Genomic DNA, 26,685 nt, shown 5'->3' with positions numbered 1-26,685 from the left:
CTAATCTCGGGAACGACTGGTTCCGATTCGAAAAATTCTTTCGGTGTGAGATAGCCCATTTATCGAGGAAGGCTATGAGCTATACATATCATCACGCTAAGACCAACAGCAGCGGAGTGAAACCGCGTGGCACAGTTAGTTATCAATATACATCGTTATTTGGTTGTTTAAATTGACAACTATGTTTCGCTTTCGTTGTGGAACTTGTGCGTGGTCCTACGAGCTGCTGATAAGGATGAGCTGATAGATTGAATCGATCAATAAATCGATCAATCAATTGATTGAATCAATCAATCAATCAATCGATCGATCAATAATCGATCAATCGATAGAATCGATCAATCGATCGATCAATTAACGATCAATCGATCGATCAATCAATCAATAAATCGATCAATCAATCAATCGATTTAATCGATCAATCAATCAATCAGTCAAAAAATATATTGATTGAATCGATCAATAAATCGATCGATTAATCGATTGAATCAATCAATCAATCAATAAATCGATCAAGCAATCGATTGAATCAATTAATCGATCAATCAATCAATCTCGATTGAATCGATCAATCAATCAATCGATCAATAATCGATCAATCAATCAATCAATCGATCAATAATCGATTGAATCGATCAATCGATCAATAATCGATTGAATCGATCGATCAATAATCGATCAATCAATCAATAAATTGATCAATCAATCAATCAATAAATCGATCAATCAATTGATCGATTGAATCGATCAATCAATCAATCGATCAATCATTCTATCAATAATCGATCAATCAATCAATAAACGATCAATCGATCAATCGATCGATCAATAATAGATCAATCAATCAATAAATTGATCAATCAATCAATCAATAAATCGATCAATCAATCAATCTATTTAATCGATCAATCAATCAATCAATCGATCAATAATCGATCAATCAATATATAATCGATTGAATCTATCAATCGATCGATCAATAATCGATCAATAATCGATTGAATCGATCAATCAATCAATAAATTAATCAATCAATCAATCAATCGATCAATAATCGATCAATAATCGATTGAATCGATCAATCGATCGATCAATAATCGATCAATCAATCAATAAATTAATCAATCAATCAATCAATCGATCAATAATCGATCAATAATCGATTGAATCGATCAATCGATCGATCAATAATCGATCAATCAATCAATAAATTAATCAATCAATTAATAAATCGATCAATCAATCAATCGAATTAATCGATCAATCAATCGATTGAATCAATCAATCAATCAATAAATGGAGCAATCAATCGATCAATAATCGATCAATTGAATTAATCGATCAATCAATAAATGGAGCAATCGATCAATCAATCAATCGATTGAATCGATCAATCAATCAATCGATCAATCATTCTATCAATAATCGATAAATCAATCAATCGATTGAATCGATCAATCGATTTAATCGATCAATCAATCAATAAATTAATCAATCAATCAATAAATCGATCAATCAATCAATCGAATTAATCGATCAATCAATCGATTGAATCAATCAATCAATCAATAAATGGAGCAATCAATCGATCAATAATCGATTAAATCGATCAATAATCGATTGAATCGATCAATCAATCAATCGATCAATAATCGATCAATCAATCAATCAATAATCGATTGAATCGATCAATAATCGATTGAATCGATCGAATCGATCAATCAATCAAAAAATTGATCAATCAATCAATCAAAAAATCGATCAATCAATCAATCGATTGAATCAATCAATCAATCAATAAATGGAGAAATCGATCAATCAATCAATCGATTTAATCGATCAATCAATCAATCGATCAATCATTCATTCAATAATCGATCAATCAATCGATTGAATCGATCAATCAATCAATAAATCGATCAATCAATCGATCAATAATCGATCAATCAATCAATCGATCGATCAATAATCGATTGAATCGATCTTTCGATCGATCAATAATCGATCAATCAATCAATAAATTGATCAATCAATCAATAAATCGATCAATCAATCAATCGAATTAATCGATCAATCAATCGATCAATCAATCGATTGAATCAATCAATCAATCGATAAATGGAGCAATCAATCGATCAATAATCGATTGAATCGATCAATCAATCAATCGATCAATAATCGATCAATCAATCAATCAATAATCGATTGAATCGATCAATAATCGATTGAATCGATCAATCAATCTATCAATAATCGATTGAATCGATCAATCGATCATTCAATAATCAATCAATCAATCAATCAATAATCGATCAATCAATCAATAATCGATTGAATCGATCAATAATCGATTGAATCGATCAATAATCGATTGAATCGATCAATCGATCGATCAAAAATCGATTGAATCGATCGATTAATAATCGATTGAATCGATCGATCAATAAACGATCAATCAATCAATAAATTGATCAATCAATCAATCAATCGAATAAATCGATCAATCAATCAATCAAAAAATCGATTGAATCAATCAATCAATCAATAAATGGAGCAATCAATCGATCAATAATCGATCAATCAATTTAATCGATCAATCAATCGATCAATAATCAATCAATCAATCGATCGATCAATCGATCGATCAATAATCGATCAATCAATCAATAAATTGATCAATCAATCAATCGAATTAATCTATCAATCAATCGATTGAATTAATCAATCAATCAATAAATGGAGCAATCGATCAATCAATCAATCGATTGAATCGATCAATCAATCAATCGAATTAATCGATCAATCAATCGATTGAATCAATCAATCAATAAATGGAGCAATCAATCGATCAATAATCGATCAATCGATTTAATCGATCAATCAATCGATCAATAATCGATCAATCAATCGATCGATCAATAATCGATTGAATCGATCAATCGATCGATCAATAATCGATCAATCAATCAATAAATTGATTAATCAATCAATTGAATTAATCGATCAATCAATCAATCAAAAAACGGAGCAATCGATCAATCAATCAATCGATTGAATCGATCAATCAATCAATCGATCAATCATTCTATCAATAATCGATAAATCAATCAATCAATCGATTGAATCGATCAATCGATTTAATCGATCAATCAATCAATAAATCGATCAATCAATCAATCGAATTAATCGATCAATCAATCGATTGAATCAATCAATAATCGATTGAATCGATCAATCAATCAATCGATCAATAATCGATCAATCGATCAATAATCGATTGAATCAATCAATAATCGATTGAATCGATCAATAATCGATTGATCAATCAATCAATCAATCAATAAATCGATCAATCAATCAATCGATTGAATCAATCAATCAATCAATAAATGGAGCAATCGATCAATCAAACAATCGATTGAATCGATCAATAATCTATCAATCAATCAATAAATTGATCAATCAATCAATAAATTGATCAATCAATCAATAATCGATCAATCAATCAATAAATTAATCAATCAATCAATAAATCGATGGATTGAATCAATAAATCGATAAATCAATCAATCGATTTAATCGATCAATCAATCGATCAATCAATCAATCAATAATCGATTGAATCAATCGATCGATCAATAATCGATCAATCAATAATCGATCGATTAATAATCGATTGAATCGATCAATCGATCGATCAATAATCGATCAATCAATCAATAAATTGATCAATCAATCAATCAATCGAATTAATCGATCAATCAAACAATCAAAAAATCGATTGAATCAATCAATCAATAAATGGAGCAATCGATCAATCAAACAATCGATTGAATCGATCAATAATCTATCAATCAATCAATAAATTGATCAATCAATCAATAAATTGATCAATCAATCAATAATCGATCAATCAATCAATAAATTAATCAATCAATCAATAAATCGATGGATTGAATCAATAAATCGATAAATCAATCAATCGATTTAATCGATCAATCAATCAATCAATAATCGATTGAATCGATCAATCGATCGATCAATAATCAATCAATCAATCAATCAATAATCGATCAATCAATCAATAATCGATTGAATCAATCAATAATCGATTGAATCGATCAATAATCGATTGAATCGATCAATCGATCGATCAAAAATCGATCAATCAATAATCGATCGATTAATAATCGATTGAATCGATCAATCGATCGATCAATAATCGATCAATCAATCAATAAATTGATCAATCAATCAATCAATCGAATTAATCGATCAATCAAACAATCAAAAAATCGATTGAATCAATCAATCAATAAATGGAGCAAACGTTCAATCAATCAATCAATAAATCGATCAATCAATCAATCGATTGAATCAATCAATCAATAATCCATCGATCAATCAATCAATCGATCGATTGAATCGATCCATCAATCAATCAATAATCGATTGAATCGATCAATCGATCGATCAATAATCGATCAATCAATCAATCAATCTAATTAATCGATCAATCAATCGATCAATCAATCGATCAATCGATCAATAATCGATTGAATCGATCAATCGATCGATCAGTAATCGATCAATCAATCAATCGATCAATAATCGATTAAATCGATCAATCGATCGATCAATAATCGATCGATCAATAATCGATCAATCAATCAATAAATTGATCAATCAATCAATCAATCGATCAATCGATCGATCAATAATCGATCGATCAATAATCGATCAATCAATCAATAAATTGATCAATCAATCAATCAATCGAATTAATCGATCAATCAATCAATCAAAAAATCGATTGAATCAATCAATCAATCAATAAATGGAGCAATCGATCAATCAATCAATCGATTGGAATAGAAAAAGAAAATCGATATAAGGAATAGAAAAAATTCGATCACGAGGCGGGACTCGAACCCGTATTCTTCGCGCCATTCCGGGGCGGATGCCTAACCAACTCAGCCACTCGTGACCCGCCTGAGCAATCGAATTTATTCCATCCTTTCAGTTTTATGTGTCTTAAGGGACACACCGCGCGCCATCTATTGAGCTGATTTAACAACCATCTCAACCAATATGAAGCACTTTTCAGTGAATACAATATTGTAACGATGGAACACGACCTTTTTTGTTAAATTTATATTTTTGGTTTTATGGCATTCAAATGCTTTATAAATACGTTACAATATTGTATTCACTGAAAAGTGCTTCATATTGGTTGAAATGGTTGTTAATCATCTCAATAGATGGCGCGCGGTGTGTCCTTACCACGCGAGTAGGTGTAGTTTAAACATTTTGGTCAAATTTTACACTCCCATATAGCTCCATAGAGCCTCACCTCGGGTGTGCCAGCAGGTGCAAGTGCGCACGGGCAGCGTGGAGCGCGTCGAACGGGATACGCAGTGCTGCGAGACAGTGTCTCAGCGCTGCGAGACAGTGTCTCAGCGCTGCGAGACAGTGTCTCAGCGCTGCGAGTCTCTCCCCACCACGGCTGCTATGGCCCGGCGCGCTGATAGCCAGCGCTGGTTGCTATGGCCCGGCGCGCTGATAGCCAGCGCTGGTTGCTATGGCCCGGCGCGCTGATAGCCAGCGCTGGTTGCTATGGCCCGGCGCGCTGATAGCCAGCGCTGGTTGCTATGGCCCGGCGCGCTGATAGCCAGCGCTGGTTGCTATGGCCCGGCGCGCTGATAGCCAGCGCTGGTTGCTATGGCCCGGCGCGCTGATAGCCAGCGCTGGTTGCTATGGCCCGGCGCGCTGATAGCCAGCGCTGGTTGCTATGGCCCGGCGCGCTGATAGCCAGCGCTGGTTGCTATGGCCCGGCGCGCTGATAGCCAGCGCTGGTTGCTATGGCCCGGCGCGCTGATAGCCAGCGCTGGTTGCTATGGCCCGGCGCGCTGATTGCCAGCGTCATACTACCGCGGCGAACATCATCTCGCCGATGCCGTTCATTATGTACTGTAACACGAGTGAGGGGTTGTGTTGAATAGCATAAAAAGTATTCATTTTACACGTAATAAATGTTTTAAATACACTTTATATAGACCGTTCATTAAAATTTCATGTAAAATTTAAATGAAGTAAAAACAATAGTATGTTTTGACTACAGACTTATAATAACGGCAACATGAAAACAAAAAGAATAAATAAGATAATATGTTACCGACATCATGGGTACGAAAAGGGAATGTACATGTATTTATATCCAATCCAAACACACATAAAACTTTTATCCATATTTAATTGGTAGTTTAAACTTTAATTGGTAAACCTCTAATAATAATTTAAGATCTTACTAATAAAATGTTACCCATTCGCTTTGCAATGGATTAGTTATTGCAACAACCTGTCTTGTTTTTATGATTGACGTTTCATGTGAGCAAGAGCAGGACACAGCTATGGTAGAAAATGGTAGAAATTTATCCATTGTTTAACTTTTTATTATAAAGGCCGTTAATGTTAATTACAAAATAAACAAATTGTATTGATGGGGAGAACTAAATAAAACAAATCTGACCTCTATATGCAAGAATAGCAAGCACTTATGGGAAATTTCAGTAAAGATGGCCGCCGCAGCGTTCAAGTCGTTCACAAACTTATCAGTTCATTGCAGAGGTGGACTCATAGTGCTCGGACGTGCTTGAATGTTAGCGCTTATCCATTCCTGTAAAATAATTGTGTTAATCTATACTAATATTATAAAGCTGAAGAGTTTGTTTACTTGTTTGAACGTGCTAATCTCGAAAACGAATGGTCCGATTTGAAAAATTCTTTCGGTATTAGATAGCCCATTTATCGAGGAAGGCTATAAGCTAATTATCATCACGATAAGACCAACAGAAGGGGAGCCACGCGGGTGAAACCGTGAAGCGCGGCTAGGCTGTACTAATATTAATAATTAATATAAAGCTGAAGAGTTTGTTTGTTTGTTTGAACGCGCTAATCTCGGGAACGACTGGTTCCGATTCGAAAAATTCTTTCGGTGTGAGATAGCCCATTTATCGAGGAAGGCTATGAGCTATACATATCATCACGCTAAGACCAACAGCAGCGGAGTGAAACCGCGTGGCACAGTTAGTTATCAATATACATCGTTATTTGGTTGTTTAAATTGACAACTATGTTTCGCTTTCGTTGTGGAACTTGTGCGTGGTCCTACGAGCTGCTGATAAGGATGAGCTGATAGATTGAATCGATCAATAAATCGATCAATCAATTGATTGAATCAATCAATCAATCAATCGATCGATCAATAATCGATCAATCGATAGAATCGATCAATCGATCGATCAATTAACGATCAATCGATCGATCAATCAATCAATAAATCGATCAATCAATCAATCGATTTAATCGATCAATCAATCAATCAGTCAAAAAATATATTGATTGAATCGATCAATAAATCGATCGATTAATCGATTGAATCAATCAATCAATCAATAAATCGATCAAGCAATCGATTGAATCAATTAATCGATCAATCAATCAATCTCGATTGAATCGATCAATCAATCAATCGATCAATAATCGATCAATCAATCAATCAATCGATCAATAATCGATTGAATCGATCAATCGATCAATAATCGATTGAATCGATCGATCAATAATCGATCAATCAATCAATAAATTGATCAATCAATCAATCAATAAATCGATCAATCAATTGATCGATTGAATCGATCAATCAATCAATCGATCAATCATTCTATCAATAATCGATCAATCAATCAATAAACGATCAATCGATCAATCGATCGATCAATAATAGATCAATCAATCAATAAATTGATCAATCAATCAATCAATAAATCGATCAATCAATCAATCTATTTAATCGATCAATCAATCAATCAATCGATCAATAATCGATCAATCAATATATAATCGATTGAATCTATCAATCGATCGATCAATAATCGATCAATAATCGATTGAATCGATCAATCAATCAATAAATTAATCAATCAATCAATCAATCGATCAATAATCGATCAATAATCGATTGAATCGATCAATCGATCGATCAATAATCGATCAATCAATCAATAAATTAATCAATCAATCAATCAATCGATCAATAATCGATCAATAATCGATTGAATCGATCAATCGATCGATCAATAATCGATCAATCAATCAATAAATTAATCAATCAATTAATAAATCGATCAATCAATCAATCGAATTAATCGATCAATCAATCGATTGAATCAATCAATCAATCAATAAATGGAGCAATCAATCGATCAATAATCGATCAATTGAATTAATCGATCAATCAATAAATGGAGCAATCGATCAATCAATCAATCGATTGAATCGATCAATCAATCAATCGATCAATCATTCTATCAATAATCGATAAATCAATCAATCGATTGAATCGATCAATCGATTTAATCGATCAATCAATCAATAAATTAATCAATCAATCAATAAATCGATCAATCAATCAATCGAATTAATCGATCAATCAATCGATTGAATCAATCAATCAATCAATAAATGGAGCAATCAATCGATCAATAATCGATTAAATCGATCAATAATCGATTGAATCGATCAATCAATCAATCGATCAATAATCGATCAATCAATCAATCAATAATCGATTGAATCGATCAATAATCGATTGAATCGATCGAATCGATCAATCAATCAAAAAATTGATCAATCAATCAATCAAAAAATCGATCAATCAATCAATCGATTGAATCAATCAATCAATCAATAAATGGAGAAATCGATCAATCAATCAATCGATTTAATCGATCAATCAATCAATCGATCAATCATTCATTCAATAATCGATCAATCAATCGATTGAATCGATCAATCAATCAATAAATCGATCAATCAATCGATCAATAATCGATCAATCAATCAATCGATCGATCAATAATCGATTGAATCGATCTTTCGATCGATCAATAATCGATCAATCAATCAATAAATTGATCAATCAATCAATAAATCGATCAATCAATCAATCGAATTAATCGATCAATCAATCGATCAATCAATCGATTGAATCAATCAATCAATCGATAAATGGAGCAATCAATCGATCAATAATCGATTGAATCGATCAATCAATCAATCGATCAATAATCGATCAATCAATCAATCAATAATCGATTGAATCGATCAATAATCGATTGAATCGATCAATCAATCTATCAATAATCGATTGAATCGATCAATCGATCATTCAATAATCAATCAATCAATCAATCAATAATCGATCAATCAATCAATAATCGATTGAATCGATCAATAATCGATTGAATCGATCAATAATCGATTGAATCGATCAATCGATCGATCAAAAATCGATTGAATCGATCGATTAATAATCGATTGAATCGATCGATCAATAAACGATCAATCAATCAATAAATTGATCAATCAATCAATCAATCGAATAAATCGATCAATCAATCAATCAAAAAATCGATTGAATCAATCAATCAATCAATAAATGGAGCAATCAATCGATCAATAATCGATCAATCAATTTAATCGATCAATCAATCGATCAATAATCAATCAATCAATCGATCGATCAATCGATCGATCAATAATCGATCAATCAATCAATAAATTGATCAATCAATCAATCGAATTAATCTATCAATCAATCGATTGAATTAATCAATCAATCAATAAATGGAGCAATCGATCAATCAATCAATCGATTGAATCGATCAATCAATCAATCGAATTAATCGATCAATCAATCGATTGAATCAATCAATCAATAAATGGAGCAATCAATCGATCAATAATCGATCAATCGATTTAATCGATCAATCAATCGATCAATAATCGATCAATCAATCGATCGATCAATAATCGATTGAATCGATCAATCGATCGATCAATAATCGATCAATCAATCAATAAATTGATTAATCAATCAATTGAATTAATCGATCAATCAATCAATCAAAAAACGGAGCAATCGATCAATCAATCAATCGATTGAATCGATCAATCAATCAATCGATCAATCATTCTATCAATAATCGATAAATCAATCAATCAATCGATTGAATCGATCAATCGATTTAATCGATCAATCAATCAATAAATCGATCAATCAATCAATCGAATTAATCGATCAATCAATCGATTGAATCAATCAATAATCGATTGAATCGATCAATCAATCAATCGATCAATAATCGATCAATCGATCAATAATCGATTGAATCAATCAATAATCGATTGAATCGATCAATAATCGATTGATCAATCAATCAATCAATCAATAAATCGATCAATCAATCAATCGATTGAATCAATCAATCAATCAATAAATGGAGCAATCGATCAATCAAACAATCGATTGAATCGATCAATAATCTATCAATCAATCAATAAATTGATCAATCAATCAATAAATTGATCAATCAATCAATAATCGATCAATCAATCAATAAATTAATCAATCAATCAATAAATCGATGGATTGAATCAATAAATCGATAAATCAATCAATCGATTTAATCGATCAATCAATCGATCAATCAATCAATCAATAATCGATTGAATCAATCGATCGATCAATAATCGATCAATCAATAATCGATCGATTAATAATCGATTGAATCGATCAATCGATCGATCAATAATCGATCAATCAATCAATAAATTGATCAATCAATCAATCAATCGAATTAATCGATCAATCAAACAATCAAAAAATCGATTGAATCAATCAATCAATAAATGGAGCAATCGATCAATCAAACAATCGATTGAATCGATCAATAATCTATCAATCAATCAATAAATTGATCAATCAATCAATAAATTGATCAATCAATCAATAATCGATCAATCAATCAATAAATTAATCAATCAATCAATAAATCGATGGATTGAATCAATAAATCGATAAATCAATCAATCGATTTAATCGATCAATCAATCAATCAATAATCGATTGAATCGATCAATCGATCGATCAATAATCAATCAATCAATCAATCAATAATCGATCAATCAATCAATAATCGATTGAATCAATCAATAATCGATTGAATCGATCAATAATCGATTGAATCGATCAATCGATCGATCAAAAATCGATCAATCAATAATCGATCGATTAATAATCGATTGAATCGATCAATCGATCGATCAATAATCGATCAATCAATCAATAAATTGATCAATCAATCAATCAATCGAATTAATCGATCAATCAAACAATCAAAAAATCGATTGAATCAATCAATCAATAAATGGAGCAAACGTTCAATCAATCAATCAATAAATCGATCAATCAATCAATCGATTGAATCAATCAATCAATAATCCATCGATCAATCAATCAATCGATCGATTGAATCGATCCATCAATCAATCAATAATCGATTGAATCGATCAATCGATCGATCAATAATCGATCAATCAATCAATCAATCTAATTAATCGATCAATCAATCGATCAATCAATCGATCAATCGATCAATAATCGATTGAATCGATCAATCGATCGATCAGTAATCGATCAATCAATCAATCGATCAATAATCGATTAAATCGATCAATCGATCGATCAATAATCGATCGATCAATAATCGATCAATCAATCAATAAATTGATCAATCAATCAATCAATCGATCAATCGATCGATCAATAATCGATCGATCAATAATCGATCAATCAATCAATAAATTGATCAATCAATCAATCAATCGAATTAATCGATCAATCAATCAATCAAAAAATCGATTGAATCAATCAATCAATCAATAAATGGAGCAATCGATCAATCAATCAATCGATTGGAATAGAAAAAGAAAATCGATATAAGGAATAGAAAAAATTCGATCACGAGGCGGGACTCGAACCCGTATTCTTCGCGCCATTCCGGGGCGGATGCCTAACCAACTCAGCCACTCGTGACCCGCCTGAGCAATCGAATTTATTCCATCCTTTCAGTTTTATGTGTCTTAAGGGACACACCGCGCGCCATCTATTGAGCTGATTTAACAACCATCTCAACCAATATGAAGCACTTTTCAGTGAATACAATATTGTAACGATGGAACACGACCTTTTTTGTTAAATTTATATTTTTGGTTTTATGGCATTCAAATGCTTTATAAATACGTTACAATATTGTATTCACTGAAAAGTGCTTCATATTGGTTGAAATGGTTGTTAATCATCTCAATAGATGGCGCGCGGTGTGTCCTTACCACGCGAGTAGGTGTAGTTTAAACATTTTGGTCAAATTTTACACTCCCATATAGCTCCATAGAGCCTCACCTCGGGTGTGCCAGCAGGTGCAAGTGCGCACGGGCAGCGTGGAGCGCGTCGAACGGGATACGCAGTGCTGCGAGACAGTGTCTCAGCGCTGCGAGACAGTGTCTCAGCGCTGCGAGACAGTGTCTCAGCGCTGCGAGTCTCTCCCCACCACGGCTGCTATGGCCCGGCGCGCTGATAGCCAGCGCTGGTTGCTATGGCCCGGCGCGCTGATAGCCAGCGCTGGTTGCTATGGCCCGGCGCGCTGATAGCCAGCGCTGGTTGCTATGGCCCGGCGCGCTGATAGCCAGCGCTGGTTGCTATGGCCCGGCGCGCTGATAGCCAGCGCTGGTTGCTATGGCCCGGCGCGCTGATAGCCAGCGCTGGTTGCTATGGCCCGGCGCGCTGATAGCCAGCGCTGGTTGCTATGGCCCGGCGCGCTGATAGCCAGCGCTGGTTGCTATGGCCCGGCGCGCTGATAGCCAGCGCTGGTTGCTATGGCCCGGCGCGCTGATAGCCAGCGCTGGTTGCTATGGCCCGGCGCGCTGATAGCCAGCGCTGGTTGCTATGGCCCGGCGCGCTGATAGCCAGCGCTGGTTGCTATGGCCCGGCGCGCTGATTGCCAGCGTCATACTACCGCGGCGAACATCATCTCGCCGATGCCGTTCATTATGTACTGTAACACGAGTGAGGGGTTGTGTTGAATAGCATAAAAAGTATTCATTTTACACGTAATAAATGTTTTAAATACACTTTATATAGACCGTTCATTAAAATTTCATGTAAAATTTAAATGAAGTAAAAACAATAGTATGTTTTGACTACAGACTTATAATAACGGCAACATGAAAACAAAAAGAATAAATAAGATAATATGTTACCGACATCATGGGTACGAAAAGGGAATGTACATGTATTTATATCCAATCCAAACACACATAAAACTTTTATCCATATTTAATTGGTAGTTTAAACTTTAATTGGTAAACCTCTAATAATAATTTAAGATCTTACTAATAAAATGTTACCCATTCGCTTTGCAATGGATTAGTTATTGCAACAACCTGTCTTGTTTTTATGATTGACGTTTCATGTGAGCAAGAGCAGGACACAGCTATGGTAGAAAATGGTAGAAATTTATCCATTGTTTAACTTTTTATTATAAAGGCCGTTAATGTTAATTACAAAATAAACAAATTGTATTGATGGGGAGAACTAAATAAAACAAATCTGACCTCTATATGCAAGAATAGCAAGCACTTATGGGAAATTTCAGTAAAGATGGCCGCCGCAGCGTTCAAGTCGTTCACAAACTTATCAGTTCATTGCAGAGGTGGACTCATAGTGCTCGGACGTGCTTGAATGTTAGCGCTTATCCATTCCTGTAAAATAATTGTGTTAATCTATACTAATATTATAAAGCTGAAGAGTTTGTTTACTTGTTTGAACGTGCTAATCTCGAAAACGAATGGTCCGATTTGAAAAATTCTTTCGGTATTAGATAGCCCATTTATCGAGGAAGGCTATAAGCTAATTATCATCACGATAAGACCAACAGAAGGGGAGCCACGCGGGTGAAACCGTGAAGCGCGGCTAGGCTGTACTAATATTAATAATTAATATAAAGCTGAAGAGTTTGTTTGTTTGTTTGAACGCGCTAATCTCGGGAACGACTGGTTCCGATTCGAAAAATTCTTTCGGTGTGAGATAGCCCATTTATCGAGGAAGGCTATGAGCTATACATATCATCACGCTAAGACCAACAGCAGCGGAGTGAAACCGCGTGGCACAGTTAGTTATCAATATACATCGTTATTTGGTTGTTTAAATTGACAACTATGTTTCGCTTTCGTTGTGGAACTTGTGCGTGGTCCTACGAGCTGCTGATAAGGATGAGCTGATAGATTGAATCGATCAATAAATCGATCAATCAATTGATTGAATCAATCAATCAATCAATCGATCGATCAATAATCGATCAATCGATAGAATCGATCAATCGATCGATCAATTAACGATCAATCGATCGATCAATCAATCAATAAATCGATCAATCAATCAATCGATTTAATCGATCAATCAATCAATCAGTCAAAAAATATATTGATTGAATCGATCAATAAATCGATCGATTAATCGATTGAATCAATCAATCAATCAATAAATCGATCAAGCAATCGATTGAATCAATTAATCGATCAATCAATCAATCTCGATTGAATCGATCAATCAATCAATCGATCAATAATCGATCAATCAATCAATCAATCGATCAATAATCGATTGAATCGATCAATCGATCAATAATCGATTGAATCGATCGATCAATAATCGATCAATCAATCAATAAATTGATCAATCAATCAATCAATAAATCGATCAATCAATTGATCGATTGAATCGATCAATCAATCAATCGATCAATCATTCTATCAATAATCGATCAATCAATCAATAAACGATCAATCGATCAATCGATCGATCAATAATAGATCAATCAATCAATAAATTGATCAATCAATCAATCAATAAATCGATCAATCAATCAATCTATTTAATCGATCAATCAATCAATCAATCGATCAATAATCGATCAATCAATATATAATCGATTGAATCTATCAATCGATCGATCAATAATCGATCAATAATCGATTGAATCGATCAATCAATCAATAAATTAATCAATCAATCAATCAATCGATCAATAATCGATCAATAATCGATTGAATCGATCAATCGATCGATCAATAATCGATCAATCAATCAATAAATTAATCAATCAATCAATCAATCGATCAATAATCGATCAATAATCGATTGAATCGATCAATCGATCGATCAATAATCGATCAATCAATCAATAAATTAATCAATCAATTAATAAATCGATCAATCAATCAATCGAATTAATCGATCAATCAATCGATTGAATCAATCAATCAATCAATAAATGGAGCAATCAATCGATCAATAATCGATCAATTGAATTAATCGATCAATCAATAAATGGAGCAATCGATCAATCAATCAATCGATTGAATCGATCAATCAATCAATCGATCAATCATTCTATCAATAATCGATAAATCAATCAATCGATTGAATCGATCAATCGATTTAATCGATCAATCAATCAATAAATTAATCAATCAATCAATAAATCGATCAATCAATCAATCGAATTAATCGATCAATCAATCGATTGAATCAATCAATCAATCAATAAATGGAGCAATCAATCGATCAATAATCGATTAAATCGATCAATAATCGATTGAATCGATCAATCAATCAATCGATCAATAATCGATCAATCAATCAATCAATAATCGATTGAATCGATCAATAATCGATTGAATCGATCGAATCGATCAATCAATCAAAAAATTGATCAATCAATCAATCAAAAAATCGATCAATCAATCAATCGATTGAATCAATCAATCAATCAATAAATGGAGAAATCGATCAATCAATCAATCGATTTAATCGATCAATCAATCAATCGATCAATCATTCATTCAATAATCGATCAATCAATCGATTGAATCGATCAATCAATCAATAAATCGATCAATCAATCGATCAATAATCGATCAATCAATCAATCGATCGATCAATAATCGATTGAATCGATCTTTCGATCGATCAATAATAGATCAATCAATCAATAAATTGATCAATCAATCAATAAATCGATCAATCAATCAATCGAATTAATCGATCAATCAATCGATCAATCAATCGATTGAATCAATCAATCAATCGATAAATGGAGCAATCAATCGATCAATAATCGATTGAATCGATCAATCAATCAATCGATCAATAATCGATCAATCAATCAATCAATAATCGATTGAATCGATCAATAATCGATTGAATCGATCAATCAATCTATCAATAATCGATTGAATCGATCAATCGATCATTCAATAATCAATCAATCAATCAATCAATAATCGATCAATCAATCAATAATCGATTGAATCGATCAATAATCGATTGAATCGATCAATAATCGATTGAATCGATCAATCGATCGATCAAAAATCGATTGAATCGATCGATTAATAATCGATTGAATCGATCGATCAATAAACGATCAATCAATCAATAAATTGATCAATCAATCAATCAATCGAATAAATCGATCAATCAATCAATCAAAAAATCGATTGAATCAATCAATCAATCAATAAATGGAGCAATCAATCGATCAATAATCGATCAATCAATTTAATCGATCAATCAATCGATCAATAATCAATCAATCAATCGATCGATCAATCGATCGATCAATAATCGATCAATCAATCAATAAATTGATCAATCAATCAATCGAATTAATCTATCAATCAATCGATTGAATTAATCAATCAATCAATAAATGGAGCAATCGATCAATCAATCAATCGATTGAATCGATCAATCAATCAATCGAATTAATCGATCAATCAATCGATTGAATCAATCAATCAATAAATGGAGCAATCAATCGATCAATAATCGATCAATCGATTTAATCGATCAATCAATCGATCAATAATCGATCAATCAATCGATCGATCAATAATCGATTGAATCGATCAATCGATCGATCAATAATCGATCAATCAATCAATAAATTGATTAATCAATCAATTGAATTAATCGATCAATCAATCAATCAAAAAACGGAGCAATCGATCAATCAATCAATCGATTGAATCGATCAATCAATCAATCGATCAATCATTCTATCAATAATCGATAAATCAATCAATCAATCGATTGAATCGATCAATCGATTTAATCGATCAATCAATCAATAAATCGATCAATCAATCAATCGAATTAATCGATCAATCAATCGATTGAATCAATCAATAATCGATTGAATCGATCAATCAATCAATCGATCAATAATCGATCAATCGATCAATAATCGATTGAATCAATCAATAATCGATTGAATCGATCAATAATCGATTGATCAATCAATCAATCAATCAATAAATCGATCAATCAATCAATCGATTGAATCAATCAATCAATCAATAAATGGAGCAATCGATCAATCAAACAATCGATTGAATCGATCAATAATCTATCAATCAATCAATAAATTGATCAATCAATCAATAAATTGATCAATCAATCAATAATCGATCAATCAATCAATAAATTAATCAATCAATCAATAAATCGATGGATTGAATCAATAAATCGATAAATCAATCAATCGATTTAATCGATCAATCAATCGATCAATCAATCAATCAATAATCGATTGAATCGATCAATAATCAATCAATCAATCAATAATCGATCAATCAATCAATAATCGATTGAATCAATCAATAATCGATTGAATCGATCAATAATCGATTGAATCGATCAATCGATCGATCAATAATCGATCAATCAATAATCGATTGAATCGATCAATCGATCGATCAATAATCGATCAATCAATCAATAAATTGATCAATCAATCAATCAATCGAATTAATCGATCAATCAAACAATCAAAAAATCGATTGAATCAATCAATCAATAAATGGAGCAATCGATCAATCAAACAATCGATTGAATCGATCAATAATCTATCAATCAATCAATAAATTGATCAATCAATCAATAAATTGATCAATCAATCAATAATCGATCAATCAATCAATAAATTAATCAATCAATCAATAAATCGATGGATTGAATCAATAAATCGATAAATCAATCAATCGATTTAATCGATCAATCAATCAATCAATAATCGATTGAATCGATCAATCGATCGATCAATAATCAATCAATCAATCAATCAATAATCGATCAATCAATCAATAATCGATTGAATCAATCAATAATCGATTGAATCGATCAATAATCGATTGAATCGATCAATCGATCGATCAAAAATCGATCAATCAATAATCGATCGATTAATAATCGATTGAATCGATCAATCGATCGATCAATAATCGATCAATCAATCAATAAATTGATCAATCAATCAATCAATCGAATTAATCGATCAATCAAACAATCAAAAAATCGATTGAATCAATCAATCAATAAATGGAGCAAACGTTCAATCAATCAATCAATAAATCGATCAATCAATCAATCGATTGAATCAATCAATCAATAATCCATCGATCAATCAATCAATCGATCGATTGAATCGATCCATCAATCAATCAATAATCGATTGAATCGATCAATCGATCGATCAATAATCGATCAATCAATCAATCAATCTAATTAATCGATCAATCAATCGATCAATCAATCGATCAATCGATCAATAATCGATTGAATCGATCAATCGATCGATCAGTAATCGATCAATCAATCAATCGATCAATAATCGATTAAATCGATCAATCGATCGATCAATAATCGATCGATCAATAATCGATCAATCAATCAATAAATTGATCAATCAATCAATCAATCGATCAATCGATCGATCAATAATCGATCGATCAATAATCGATCAATCAATCAATAAATTGATCAATCAATCAATCAATCGAATTAATCGATCAATCAATCAATCAAAAAATCGATTGAATCAATCAATCAATCAATAAATGGAGCAATCGATCAATCAATCAATCGATTGAATCGATCAATCAATCAATCGATCAATCATTCTATCAATAATCAATGAATCAATCGATTAAATCGATCAATCAATCGATCAATCAATCAATCGATCGATCAATAATCGATTGAATCGATCAATAATCGATTGAATCGATCAATAATCGATTGATCAATCAATCAATCAATCAATAAATCGATCAATCAATCAATCGATTGAATCAATCAATCAATCAATAAATGGAGCAATCGATCAATCAAACAATCGATTGAATCGATCAATAATCTATCAATCAATCAATAAATTGATCAATCAATCAATAAATTGATCAATCAATCAATAATCGATCAATCAATCAATAAATTAATCAATCAATCAATAAATCGATGGATTGAATCAATAAATCGATAAATCAATCAATCGATTTAATCGATCAATCAATCGATCAATCAATCAATAATCGATTGAATCGATCAATAATCAATCAATCAATCAATAATCGATCAATCAATCAATAATCGATTGAATCAATCAATAATCGATTGAATCGATCAATAATCGATTGAATCGATCAATCGATCGATCAAAAATCGATCAATCAATAATCGATCGATTAATAATCGATTGAATCGATCAATCGATCGATCAATAATCGATCAATCAATCAATAAATTGATCAATCAATCAATCAATCGAATTAATCGATCAATCAAACAATCAAAAAATCGATTGAATCAATCAATCAATAAATGGAGCAAACGTTCAATCAATCAATCAATAAATCGATCAATCAATCAATCGATTGAATCAATCAATCAATAATCCATCAATCAATCAATCAATCGATCGATTGAATCGATCCATCAATCAATCAATAATCGATTGAATCGATCAATCGATCGATCAATAATCGATCAATCAATCAATAAATTGATCAATCAATAAATTGATCAATCAATCAATCAATCTAATTAATCGATCAATCAATCGATCAATCGATCAATAATCGATTGAATCGATCAATCGATCGATCAGTAATCGATCAATCAATCAATCGATCAATAATCGATTAAATCGATCAATCGATCGATCAATAATCGATCGATCAATAATCGATCAATCAATCAATAAATTGATCAATCAATCAATCAATCGATCAATCGATCGATCAATAATCGATCGATCAATAATCGATCAATCAATCAATAAATTGATCAATCAATCAATCAATCGAATTAATCGATCAATCAATCAATCAAAAAATCGATTGAATCAATCAATCAATCAATAAATGGAGCAATCGATCAATCAATCAATCGATTGAATCGATCAATCAATCAATCGATCAATCATTCTATCAATAATCAATGAATCAATCGATTAAATCGATCAATCAATCGATCAATCAATCAATCGATCGATCAATAATCGATTGAATCGATCAATCGATCGATCAATAATCGATCAATCAAAAAATTGATCAATCAATCAATTAATCGATCAATCAATAAATCGAATTAATCGATCAATCAATCGATTGAATCAATCAATCAATCAATAAATGGAGCAATCAATCGATCAATAATCGATTGAATCGATCAATAATCGATTGAATCGATCAATCAATCAATCGATCAATAATCGATCAATCAATCAATCAATAATCGATTGAATCGATCAATAATCGATCAATCAATAATCGATTGAATCGATCAATCAATCAATCAATCTAATTAATCGATCAATCAATCGATCAATCAATCGATCAATCGATCAATAATCGATCAATCAATAAATCAATCGATTGAATCGATCAATCAATCAATCGATCAATAATCGATCAATCAATCAATCGATCAATAATCGATCAATCAATCAATAATCGATTGAATCGATCAATAATCGATTGAATCGATCAATAATCGATCAATCAATCAATAAATTGATCAATCAATCAATCAATAAATCGATCAATCAATCAATCGATTGAATCATTCAATCAATCAATAAATGGAGCAATTGATCAATCAATCAATCGATTGAATCGATCAATCAATCGATCAATCAATCAATCGATCGATCAATCAATCAATCGATTGAATCATTCAATCAATCAATAAATGGAGCAATTGATCAATCAATCAATCGATTGAATCGATCAATCAATCAATAAATCGATCAATCGATTTAATCGATCAATCAATCGATCAATAATCGATCAATCAATCAATCGATCGATCAATAATCGATTGAATCGATCAATCGATCGATCAATAATCGATCAATCAATCAATAAATTGATCAATCAATCAATAAATCGATCAATCAATCAATCGAATTAATCGATCAATCAATCAATCAATAAATCGATCAATCAATCGATTTAATCGATCAATCAATCGATCAATCAATCAATCAATCGATCAATAATCGATTGAATCGATCAATCAATCAATCGATTGAATCGATCAATCAATCAATCGATCAATCATTCTATCAATAATCGATCAATCAATCGATTGAATCGATCAATCAATCAATAAATCGATCAATCGATTTAATCGATCAATCATATTATCATTATAATATAATCAATCAATATTTTTTTTTTAATTATATTAAATTAAATTAGTTAGATTTAACTTACCATAGTTTCAGCAAGCAAAGCTAGCTCTTCAAGCTGGTGCATGTCGCTATCTCTTTGATAATAACTTCACCACCGCCAAGACTCAAACCGAGGATTTCAGCTTCACGCTCATAAGCTGCTTTTATTCCTACACATTTGATAAAATGGAATTATTTTTAGCATTTTAATTTTTAATGTATAAACTCAAACTCAAACTCAAACATTTATTTATTCAATTAGACTACTATTTAGTAGCACTTTCGAATCGTCATTACATAAGTATTTTTAACATTTACCACCGATTCGGAAAGCAGTATCTATGGAGAAGAATCGGCAAGAAACTCCATAGTTGCTCTTTTAAAATCATGTCAATATTACATAATATGTAACTTATATCTAACTTATACATAATATATCATAATATGCCAAAGAACTGTCCTGTGGTTTTTACGCGACAACCCTCCATGGGTCTTTATCGTCCATATATTCCTGAATACTGTAGTACGCTCTCTGAACTAGTACATTTTTTATATAAGTTTTAAATTTAGAATTACTAAACTCTTTAATATTGAGAGGAATTCTATTGTATAAGCGTATACCTTGACCCATAAATGAATTTTTAACTTTAGCTAATCGGAAAAATGGCATTTCAATTCTATTCCTGTTCCTTGTGCCATAATCGTGTCTATCTCCTACTCTTGTGTGTAAGTCGGCGTTTTTGTGAACATGCAAAATATTATTAAATATATACTGTGATGGTACAGTAAGGATACCAGTATTCTTAAAATGATCTCTTAGTGAGTCCCGAGCACGTAAATTATATATAGAGCGAATGGCTCTTTTCTGTAAGATAAATATAGTTTCTATATCTGCAGCCTTGCCCCACAGTAGAATTCCATAGGACATAATGCTATGAAAGTAGCTGAAATAAACCAATCTAGCCGTATCTTCATCGGTGAGATGCCTTATTTTTCGGACTGCATATGCAGCTGAACTGAGCTTACCTGCAGCGGTGTTGACATGGGCTCCCCACTGTAGTTTCTCATCCAATGTTAACCCTAGAAATACAGTAGACTCAGTAGGATGCAATACCTCCCCGTTCAAGGTAATATCTCTGTTCAACTTTTTTATAAGTTCAACAGCATGCAAATATCATCTATGTGCAGAACTGAGTATATTTTAAAACTAGCTTTCCGCCGGCGGCTCCACCCGCGGTTTCAAAAAAAAAACTCGCATAGTTCCCGTTCCCGTGGAATTTCCGGGATAAAACCTATCCTATATTACTCGTGGATATGTAGCTTTCGAATGGTGAAAGAATTTTTAAAGTGAAACTTTTAGTACATCGTCACAAACTTTTTGGTCTGTGTAGCGAATGTCGCGTGACGCACGATACGTACGATAATTATCGTACAAATACGATAATTTTTAGTTAAATGTCTATAGTGTGAAAAAAAGTATCACTTTTACTGTGGTTTCATAAAACCACACAACTTTTTTTAAATCGGTCCAGTAGTGTATGAGCCTATTAATGACAATCAAACAAATAAAATTTTCCTCTTTATAATATTAGTGTAGATTGCAAATTACAGTTCTAGAAGTTTATATTATTTTATCAGAATGTCGTTTAGGAGTTTTATGATTGAGGTGATCGAAGGTGATTGGGGCTAGTCGTTTCAGTTGTTTTGCCACAAAAACAGAAATTACATTCGGCTTTGTGGACTCGAACAGACTGATGATATTGCACACATTATCCTTTAGTTATTATCATTTATATATATTCCTGAAATATTTATTCTTTAGCAATCATAATCTAGAAGAGAAGAAGCGCAGAATCGTTCGTCAGCGACCTTACTGCTCTTGCGTAGCGAGAGCTACTAACCTATTGAGTAGTCAGCGCGCATTATTCTGTAAATTCTTCAATAATCAATAATTCGGCAGTGCTTGTAGAAACTGGACTATATCATCGTCCACCAGCCACCGCATGCTCTAGCGTGTGTGGCACTTTATTACAAACCTGTTGAGTAGGTGGCGTGTCTCCTGCACATTCTTCAATCCATACTAATATTATAAATGCGAAAATAACTCTGACTGTCTGTCTGTTACTCAATCACGCCTTAACTACTGAACCAATTTGCATGAAATTTGGTACGGAGACATTTCGTTACCCGAGAAAGGACATAGGCTACCTTTTATTGCGAAATTTGTACCACGGGCGAGGCCGGGGCGGACCACTAGTAGTCTATAATTCGGTAGCGCCTGCAAACCGTACTATATCATCATCAGCCAACCACCGTGCAGCTCTACCGTCACCGCTCACCGTGCGCAGGCGCAAGCCGTGTATGCGCAGCCTTAGCATGTGAAGCCAACGACCCCAATGCTGCTGCAGTAGCTCTTCCTTACTAACCTGCTGTGTAGGTGGTGCATCATCCTGCACATTCTTCAGCAACCGATAATTCGGTAGCGCCTGCAGGAATCACACTATATCATCATCAGCCAACCGTGTAGCTCTAGCTGGATGCGCAGGGGCAAGTCTCGTATGCGCTGCTCTAGCATGTGTAGCCAACGACTCCGCCGCAGCAGCAGTGGCTCTTGCAGCAGCACCCCCCGACATGGCTAACCATGCGCGGCTGGCGCAAGCAAATACTGTGCGATGTTCGCCGCTGTGGAGATAGTGTTGTATTTGTTAAAAGATGCATTATGGAATTAAACGATATCGACAACCAATAGATTCAATATTACAAACAGCCAAGTGAATCTGAAAAATTATCCATCCATTTTTTAGTTAGTACAAGTCGGAAGAAACCAGAAAATGCACAACATTTTTTACAATCTTGTAAGTCATCAAACTGAAGTAATGAAAAGGGGTAAATTATTACAAAATGATGTTATTAAGAAAGTTGAAAAATAATGGATATAATTAACTATCACTATTACATCATCATTCATATAATATGGGTATACATAATAAATTATTGATGTTAACACTTTTATTTCTTCACTAGTTGCTCCACGCGGTTTAGCGTGATGATATATAGCCTATAGCCTTCCTTGATAAATGAGCTACCTATCTAACCCGAGATTAGCGTGTTCAAACAAACAAACTCTTCAGCTTTATAATATTAGTATAGATATATTGTATTTTAGTATTTACTTGAATTGCCTTGTTACTATAAAATTTTATCTTCTCACTACACTATCTACTGACTTATGTATGTACTGCAAACTCCTTCACAAGTGTATGCTGTGTTTTATAAGTAAACTTGAGTTGTCAACAAACCGGTATGTTATTTTACATTATGTTGTGTTGTTGAGGCACTATCGGATACAATTTTGGCTGCAAGAGGCTCAGATGCTTCAGGCTTCTCTTTGAAATTTGTTTGGAAGTATACCAATATTCTTTAATCTTTATGTTTTAGGTCTGTTTTTCTTACAAATTATTGATTTAATGCTCCATGTAGTTAACTGTGTCTCCTGTGTTCTTCATCCTAAAATGTTAGAAACTAGATTAGTGAAATTATTAAAAAACGAAATTTTGAAAAAGGAGTTCCACATGACAGGTATTACAATATGTTGTGCTGTTTTGAAGCAACCAAACTAATAAATATACTTTATATTAAGATGTTCGGATCTGAACTTCCTACAATAAAAATAAAGAGTTCAATACTAACCTCTTCACAACAATATTAACTTATAGGAAGTTCGCGCCTCTTTAAACCTGGCACCTACATAACTTGAGTCTTTACACCACTTTTTCCTTAAAAACCATTGAGATACTATTACTACGTTACAAACAAAGACTACTATGTTTATACGGACAGTAACAAAGACAAACAAACAAGGACAAACACTATGGGGCATTTCTTATTGTATTTTCGCAGTTAGGCACAACACAATACTTGTATGTTGATTTTTGTATTTGGCTATTGAAGACTGATGTTCCATAACGATTTATTAACAATTATAAGAAACGAATAACAATACTGAATCAAAGAAATTTCAAAAACTTGTTCGACTATTTTCTTGACTTGATTTGTTTGTTGTCATGAACTGTGACGTCACACGGACACGAAGCGGCCGCAGAGCAATATGAAGACGAGCAAGTATCCGTCACAGAGCAAGTAATATATTTGGAAGCGGCTATATCCTTGCTTAGGCCGCGTTTCCACCTGCAAGATAACTTCTGCGAGAAATGTCTGACAGTCTGTCTGAAACACGGAATTATACTTGCAAGTTTTTTTTTTTTTTTTTTGTAAGGTGTTTCTCAATGTTAGCCAGAAGGGCTTCTACATTTTAACGCGGACGCGGGGGTGAACTGAAGGTTCACCCTGGTAGCGACATGCACAAGGGCGTCCCCCCTTGACGGGGACCACGAACCTCGGCTTGAGCTGTCGCTTGAGTGGAGGAGGCCAGAAGGGCCCTAATCGGATGGGACTTGCAAGTTGCTGTCGGACATTTCTCACGGAAGTTTTCTTGCAGATGGACAGGCGGCCTTATTTGCTTGCAGCCATGCAGCAAGTATGCAGCGTTTCAAGCGCGCCAAATGGCCGCGGCCGGCCGCGTTGTTTGAATAATTGTCAATATAAGTTGGGTTTTTAAAACATATTTTTTATATACTTCTAATTACTTTTTGGCTGCGCTATAAAATGTTGTAAACTATCAGATAAAAAAATCATACAATATATTCCCCATTTATGTATCCATAATTTTTTCCCTATTATCCTGAATTTTTTATCTTTATACTCACCCTAACTAGAAAGAAACCTGTGAAAGAAACGGACGTACAGGAGACGGAGGCACAGGACGGAGAGGAGGTTACAATAATTTTCAAGATCAATTTCCTTGTTTTTTCTCTTTCTTTGGGAGCTTTTCAGAGCTTTTTGGTAGTGTGGGTTCCGAAATTTATATATTTCCAAGTGATTTCCATGGTCAGTTGTCACAGTCATCATCCATAAACCCAAGCATAAACCAAATGTTCTTATCTGTACTACAGTCTACAGGAAAATAATATAAATGTGTATAAATTTATACCGTTAAAAGAAAGCGCAATAAATAATTAATGTTTGTTGATGAATCAGTTTTCAACTGTGGTTTTCAAGTCTTAACATAAGTTAAGACTTGAAAACCACAGTTTTAAACTGGTAACACTAAACAGATATCAGACGTGACATTCATTATTTTTTGTCT

General features: G+C 33.0%; 1 long non-coding RNA gene across 2 annotated transcripts; it reads right to left on the bottom strand.

Moving 5' to 3' along the window:
* Positions 1–12,181: 12,181 nt before the first annotated feature.
* LOC123703846 lies at positions 12,182–25,597 on the bottom strand. 2 transcript variants are annotated; one of them, XR_006753056.1, is made up of 6 exons: positions 25,170–25,597; positions 24,933–24,986; positions 23,906–24,161; positions 21,523–21,649; positions 13,516–13,662; positions 12,182–12,956 (listed from the first exon to the last, which is right to left on the bottom strand). It is a non-coding gene; the product is annotated as an uncharacterized LOC123703846 (long non-coding RNA). The 2 variants fall into 2 exon arrangements; XR_006753057.1 differs by lacking the exon at positions 24,933–24,986 and having other exon boundaries at positions 25,170–25,595.
* Between the last annotated feature and the right edge of the window lie 1,088 nt (positions 25,598–26,685).

The sequence above is a fragment of the Colias croceus genome, chromosome 27 (genome assembly GCF_905220415.1).
Source record: "Colias croceus chromosome 27, ilColCroc2.1".
NCBI classification, from domain to species: domain Eukaryota; kingdom Metazoa; phylum Arthropoda; class Insecta; order Lepidoptera; family Pieridae; genus Colias; species Colias croceus.
This window is presented reverse-complemented; position numbering and strand designations above follow the sequence as displayed.